Source organism: Aquarana catesbeiana, linkage group LG11 (assembly GCF_042186555.1).
Source record: "Aquarana catesbeiana isolate 2022-GZ linkage group LG11, ASM4218655v1, whole genome shotgun sequence".
Lineage (NCBI taxonomy): Eukaryota > Metazoa > Chordata > Amphibia > Anura > Ranidae > Aquarana > Aquarana catesbeiana.
The window spans coordinates 103,429,981-103,437,961 of NC_133334.1; the positions used below are offsets into that span (position 1 = coordinate 103,429,981).

Here is a 7,981-nt window from a genome sequence, read left to right on the forward strand (position 1 = left end):
TTATGACGGACAGATCGGACACTTTTGGTGCTATTTTGGGACCATTCACATTTATACATCGACCAATGCGATTAAAAATGCATTGATTACTGTGTAAATGTGACTGGCAGTGAAGGGGTTAACCACTAGGGGGCGCTGTAGGGGTCAAGTGTGTCCTAGGGAGCGATTCTAACTGTGGGGGGGATGGGCTATGTGTGACACGACACTGATCACCGCTCCTGATTTCAGGTTACTGTAATACTGTTTACATCAGCATTTCCCCGTTCTTTCTCTCCGTAAGACGATCGCAGGTATCCCCCCGCAATCACACTCACGGTGCTCGCGCTCACAAGCCGCTTCTTAAAGGGCAACGTACAGGTACATTAATATGCCTGTACGTGCCCTTCTGCTGATGTAGATCCACGTGAGCCGGTCGGCAAGCGGTTAAAAATGTGCAATATCCCATAAAAGTCTGCACATTCAGTCACATCTTAGGACTGTTTAACCACTTGCTTACTGGGCACTTAAACCCCCCTCCTGCCCAGACCAATTTTGAGCTTTCAGCGCTGTCGCACTTTGAATGACAATTGCGCGGTCATACAACACTGTACCCAAATGAAATTTTTATCATTTTTTTCCCACAAATAGAGCTTTCTTTTGGTGGTATTTAATCACAGCTGGGGTTTTTATTTTTTGCTAAACAAAAAAAATGGAAATTTTTGAAAAAAAAAAAAAATCATGTTTAATAGTTTGTTATAAAATTTTGCAAACAGGTAATTTTTCTCCTTCATTGATATGCACTGATGAGGCGGCACTGGTGGGCACTGATAGGCACAGATAAGGCGGCACTGATAGGCACAGTTAAGGCGGCACTGATAGGCACAGTTAAGGCGGTACTGATGGGGACAGATAAGGCGGCACTGATGGCCACGGATGGGCGGCACGAATGGGTGGCACGGATAGGTGGCACGGATAGGCAGTGATGGGCGGCACTGATGGGCACTGGTAGGTGACACTGATAGGTTGCACTGATGTGGGTGCTGATGGGTGGCACTGATGTGGGTGCTACTGATGTGGGTGCTGATGGGTGGCACTGATGTGGGTGCTGATGTGGGTGCTGATGGGTGGCACTGATGGGTGGCACTGATGGGTGGCACTGATGGGTGACTCTGGTGGGCACTGGTAGGCAGCACTGCTGCCTATTGCTTTGTGTTATAAGATCGCCGTGATCGGGACTAATGTCCCGATCACGGCCGCCGGTGATCGGGTTTTTTTTTTCCTCCTCACGCTGTCAGCGCGAGGAGAAAAAATAGCCGATTACCGGCTCTGTTTACATCACATGATCAGCTGTCATTGGCTGACAGCTGATCATGTGGTAAGGGGTCGGGACCAACCCCTTACTCTGATCTGTGATCAGGCGAGTCTCATAGACTCGCTGATCACCGAGCGCGCCGCGCGCGCCCTGCAGGGGGCGCGCAGGCCGCTCGTGCACGGGACGACGTCAATAGACGTAGTCCCGGCAATTTAGATCCGCGCTGTTGCCGTCATTTGGCAATGGCCCGGATCTGAAGCGGTTAAAGTGGTTCTAAAGCGTAAACATTTTTTACCTTAATGCATTCCTAGCATTACAGTAAAAAAAAAAGTTTAAGCATCAATTTTTGCCCCTAACCCCTCCTTATACTTACCCAAGACCTCATTCGATCCAGTACTGAGCACGTCTCTTCTCTCCCTTCACTTCCATGTCTTACTGGCTTTGCTGGGGTACTGGGAGCCATTGGCGCCCAGTGCAGTGCTGTCACTCAAAGCCAGTGACGAGGGAGCAGGGGGCACTGGAACGAGGAGGAGTCAAGAGCGCTGGCAGGGGACCTGAGAAAAGGAGGTTCAGGGTCATTTTGTGCAATTCCATTGCACAGAGTAGGGAAGTAAAGTGCCCTGCAAAAGTATTCCCCTACCCCCCCCCCCCCCCCCCTTGGCTTTTTACGTATTTTTGTTAAATTACAGCCTTTAGTTCAATGTTTTTTTAATCTGAATTATATGTGATGGATCAGAACACAATAGTCTAAGTTGGTGAAGTAAAATTAGAAAAATATATACATAAAACTATTTTTCAGAAATAAAAAACTGATAATTGGCATGTGCGTATGTGTTCACCCCCTTTATTACGAAGCCCATAAAAAGCTCTGGTGCAACCAATTATCTTCAGAAGTCACATAATTAGTGAAATGATGTCCACCTGTGTGCAATCTAAGTGTCACATGATCTGTCATTACATATACACCCAGAGGCTGCAACACCTAAGCAAGAGGCACCACTAACCAAACACTACCATGAAGACCAAGGAACTCTCCAAACAAGTAAGGGACAATGTTGTTGAGAAGTACAAGTCAGGGTTGGGTTATAAAAAAAAAATATCCAAATCTTTGATGATCCCTAGGAGCACCATTAAATTTATCATAACCAAATAGAAAGAACATGGCACAACAGCAAACCTGCCAAGAGACAGCCCCACACCAAAACTCATGGACCGGGCAAGAAGGGCATTAATCAGAGAGGCAACACCTAAGACCTAAGTAACCCTGGAGGAGCTGCAGAGTTTCACAGCAGAGACTGGAGTATCTGTACATAGGACGACAATAAGCCGTACGCTTCATAGTTAGGCTTTATGGCAGAGTGGCCAGAAGAAAGTCATTACTTTCCGCAAAAAACAAAACGCCACGTTTTGAGTTTGTGAAAAGGCACGTGGGAGACTCCCAAAATGTATGGAGGAAGGTGCTCTGGTCTGAAGAGACTAAAATTGAACTTTTTGGCCATCAAAGAAAACGCTATGTCTGGCGCAAACCCAACACACCACATCACCCAAAGAACACCATCCCCACAGTGAAACATGGTGGTGGCAGCATCATGCTGTGTGGATGTTTTTCAGCAGCCGGGACTGGGAAACTGGTCAGAGTTGAGGGAAAGATGGGTGGTGCTAAATACAGGGATATTCTTGCAAAACCTGTATCACGCTGTGTGTGTGATTTGAGGCTAGGACGGAGGTTCACCTTCCAGCAGGACAGTGACCCCAAACACACTGCTAAAGTAACACTTGAGTGGTTTAAGGGGAAACGTGTAAATGTGTTGGAATGGCCTAGTCAAAGCCCAGACCTTAATCCAATAGAAAATCTATGGTCAGACTTAAAGATTGCTGTTCACAATGCAAACCATCCAACTTGAAGGAGCAGTTTTGCAAGGAGGAATGGGCAAAAATCCCAGTGGTAAGATGTGGCAAGCTTATAGAGACTTATCCAAAGCGACTTGGAGCTGTGATAGCCGCAAAAGGTGGCTCTACAAAGTATTGACCTTAGGGCGGTGAATAGTTATGCACATTGACTTTTCCTGTAATTTTGTCATATTTGTTGTTTGCTTCACAATAAAAAAAAAAAAAAATCTTGAAAGTTGTGGGCATGTTTTCTGTAAATTAAATGATGCAAATCCTTAAACAATCCATGTTAATTCCAGGTTGTGAGGCAACAAAACACGAAAAATGCCAAGGGGGGGGGGGGGGTCAATACTTTTGCAAGGCAATGTATAGAGATGTCATACAGCATTGTCCTGAATTCAGATACTCTTACTTGCCCAGCGGATCCAGTGTTGTCCTGCTGTGATCCACTGATGAGGTGCAGCAGCCCAGGTATCGAGCTGCCATCTTGGTCCTCAGTCATCGGAAGGCTGCCTCTGCTGATTTCAGGCAGCAGCCTCTTATGACAAACCACAGATCCAACCACTCCAGTGTCATTACCTACTTCTGCAGCCTCCTGGGATATGTGACAATCAATCTCAGGAGCCCAAGGCAGCAGGGACTTGCCATTCCTGCCTGGGCAAGAAAAGCAGTGGGTGGGCAGGGCCAGGACTAAGGACTGGTTCCCACTGATGTGATGTCCGATATAGGATGTGATTTCGCACCGCAAATCATATGCAATCTATGCGCAATGCAATTTCAGCCATACAGATAGTATGGCTGAATTTGCATTGCATTCTGCCAAACTCGCACAGGACCCTTTTCTTGGTCCTCAGCAGAATCCTGTCTGAATTTGCAGTTCACACTGCGATATGCAAACTGATTTTTGGGGTGTCATTAACTTTCAATTGACACTCCCAGCAGTTTGCATAGGGCAGTGTGAACTACCGCCGGGATAAATGGATTTGCAGGGTTCCAGCAACGCTGCAGTGTGAACCAAGCCTTAAGTGGAAAAAAAAGAAAGTGCCAATTCATGTTGTAGAGGGGGGTTTCCATATACAGAGTTTCAGATGACCTGGGGGTGAAGGTTCTCTTTAAGGTATACTTGCTAGTTGTACAGTCAACACCACTTTGGGCTCTAATCTGGGGAAGATTGCAAAGTCAAACTGTTTTACGCGCCATCCCTATAATGGTGTGTTCAAAAACTGCCTCCCCACATCAATGGTCTTAATCCTGGCACTCTAAAATGTCTATTAAACACACTTATACATACTGGTATTGCAGATACCCCTGTAATTTCATACACTGTGGTATGTTCTTGCTTCACAGTAGGACGTCTCTCTCCTCACTCTTCAGACAGCACACTAAAGACCAGCACTCTGTAAGTGCGTTCTGCGTGCTTACTTGACAAATGGTGTCACACATCTGACATTTTGGGAACATGCAGTCTCCCTTTATCAAGGCTACAATGTATCTACCTTGCCTTATATGGAATCCCTGTTGTTCCCAAATCACAAAGATGGCTTCTGAGATGTGTTTGGGACAATCCTTCCCCCATTTAATTAGCCCAATATGTTGTCGTTTTTTCACCATGCTCACAGTCTAACTCCTTATTCTCTATAACAATACAGAATTTAGCACATCACGGGAAGCTATGTGCTTTTAAAAGCGGAGTTCCGATGAAAACATTTTTTAATTTTTTTTGGCTCCTAGCATTATTGCTAATGAAATAAAAAAAGTATACAATTATCATGGTCGATTGTTGAATAAAATATATTTCTTACTGTAATTATTTATTCCTCCATTTGTGGCCATTTCCATCATGAATGTGGGCATGTGAAGTCCAATCGAGATCGCTTCCTGGAATGGCTTTTGAGAGGTGCATGCTGGGTAAACAGCATGCACCTCTCGATCTTGCGCATGCGCGATTCAACGGCTTTAAAGTATCAGGTGGGTGTACATTTAAAAGGAATTGTAAAGTGTGTGTATAACATATATATAAATCTCTTAAATATATAAATAAATCTCAGCATAAATTAGTACACCCCTTTTGAAAAGGAAGATTTGACTCAATATCTTAATGAACACCAGAACAATTTCCCAAATTTTGACAAAAATCTAAATTGAGTTTTATAGAACACTGGTTTAGCTCATTACGTGAAAGTTAGGTTAATAATATAACTTAAATGACAAAATCTTCAGTTTTACTCAAATTAGTTGATTCAAAAGTGAATACGCCCCACAACAAAAAGTAATCCATCTAGTATTTTGTATGACCTCCATGATTTGTAAGGACAGCACCAAGTCTTCTAGGCATGGAATGAACAACAAGTTGGCGATTTATTGCAAAATCTATCTTTTTCCATTCTTCAAGAACAACCTCTTTTAGAGCCTGGATGCTGGATGGAGAGTGATGGTCAACTTGTCTCTTCAGAATTCCCCATAGGTGTGGGATTGGGTTCAGATCAGAAGACATGCAACACTTGGCCACTGAATCACTTTCACCCTGTTCTTCAGAAATGCAACAGTGGCCTTGGATATGTTTTGGATCATTGTCATGTTGGAAAAGGGCACGGGGTGATGGTAGCATCTTCTCTTTCAACATAGAGCAGTACACATCTGTGAATTCATGATACCATCAATCAAATGCAGCCCCCCCCGACACCAGCAGCACTCATGCAGCCCCATAGAAGGACACTGCAACCACCAGGTTTCACTATAGGCACCATGCATTTTTTTTTGTACTCACCTTTGCGACGCCATTGAGTTTTGAAACCATCAATTTAAAAAAAATGTATCTTGGTCTCTTCACTCCAGAGTACAGCGTCCCAGTAGCCTTTTTCAGCATGGGCCCTGGCAGATTCTAGGCTTTTGTGAATGGGCTTTAGGAGAGGCTTCCTTCATGGACGACACCCTTGCATGCCATTCCTCTGCACTGTATTGTGTCACAGCAAACAATCACCCCAGTTTGGCTTTCTACTTCTTTAGCGAACTGCAGTGAACTTGCATGGTGATTTTCTTCAACCCTTCCCATCAGAAGGCGCTTCTGTCGAAGTGTTAACTTCTGTGGATGGCCTGGATGTCTCGGAGATGGTTGGAGTTCCATCTTTGTTAGATTTTTGTATAAAACTTTTGCTACAATATTCTGACTGAGAAGTAAAGCTTTTCTGATCTTCTTGTAGCCTTCACCTTTCTTGTGTAAAGAAATTATTTTCTTTCTCAAGCCTTGACATTTCTCTTCCATGTAGTGCCATTGCCGACAGCATGAAATGGGAAGGGGTTTGTTAAGTAACGCCCTTTTATAAATCAACAGTCTGCTGGACACCTTTTTAATGCATTAGTTAGACCAGTGTTTCTCAACTCCAGTCCTCAAGGCGCACCAACAGGTCATGTTTTCAGGCTCTCCATTATTTTGCACAGGTGATTTGATCAGTTTCATTGCCTTAGCAATTACCACAGCCATTTCATCCGAGGGAAATCCTGAAAACATGACCTGTTGGGGTGCCTTGAGGACTGGAGTTGAGAAACACTGAGTTAGATTAACCTGTAGTTGAATTCTTGCCTATTAGGATTTTGTCGTCTAAAATGTAGCTTTGCTCCCATGACTTTCATTGGGGTGTATTCATTTTTGCAACATGGTCTTCAATGAATATGTTAGGAAAAATACTTTGTGCGTGCAAATTAACAAATCTTAGTTGCAATCAATGGCCTGCATTTGTGGGAATATTTTGTAGTATAGCGTCCCCCTAGAAAATGTTGATTCTGAAAGGAAAGACAAATCTGTTGGGGTGCACTCATTTATGCTGAGCACTGTATGTGTGTAATAGATAACATGCATACACACACAGTTATGCTCATAAGTTTACACCCACTGGCAGAATTTATGACTTCTTGGCTGTAACGGATACTATCCCACTCCTCTTGAGTGCTTCCATCAGTATACCAGTCCTCCCAGTCTGAATCTAGATATCAGATATTCCAACCGCTCCCAAGCACAAAACAAGACGAGACTTGTTTAGCTGCTAACATGGACTCTTTTATTTGAGATCACACACAAATATATATACACAGCAGGCTTACAATAAAACTGTACCCATAACCTAATTAACACGAGCTAGTTATCTAATCATTGACCCAGACTTGGTGACTCAGAGATATGACCTTTGAGGGTAAGACTTTACGTCTCCTAGCTCACTGACTATTCAATACACATTACCATAAACATCAACACAGGGTTAATTAGCACAAACAATGGGTGGAATACTCTTAGAAGCTGTGGTAAGCCAGACTAGACTCATTTACATTATAGAGGATAACAGGCAGGTGGCTGGAGTTTATGATAGTAGCATCTTCTCACAGTATGTGTCCCAACAGTATGAATCAGTCACTATTTCTAATATGGCAAATACAGGGTTCCCAGGGTCTGTGTGTCTTGGGGGGTACATGGACCTGAATCCAAAGTAACACCACCTCCAGGGTCCCCAGGCATACAGCTCACAAAGCGTACCGTTCCCCCAAATGCCAGGGCCCATAATCGGTAGACAAGAGGCTGGCATTCCCTCCAAAAGCCTCTATCCTGGGTGAGTCTGTCACATTGGCCATGTTGCAGTTAATATGAATGATGACAAAAACATTTTTCACTCATGGTTAGTGTTTGGCTGAAGCCTTTTTTTTATCAATCAACTGTTTATTCTTTAAATCATAATGGCAACAGAAACTACCCAAATGACCGATCAAAAGTTTACATGCCCTGGTGATTTTGGCCTGATAACATGCACACAC

The 7,981-nt window shown here is 43.8% G+C and overlaps 1 protein-coding gene across 4 annotated transcripts in view; it reads right to left on the bottom strand.

Moving 5' to 3' along the window:
- LOC141112215 (AP-2 complex subunit alpha-2) overlaps positions 1–7,981 on the bottom strand; it is a 199,269-nt gene that overhangs the window by 8,088 nt on the left and 183,200 nt on the right. The gene's annotated exons all lie outside the window — the stretch shown is intronic.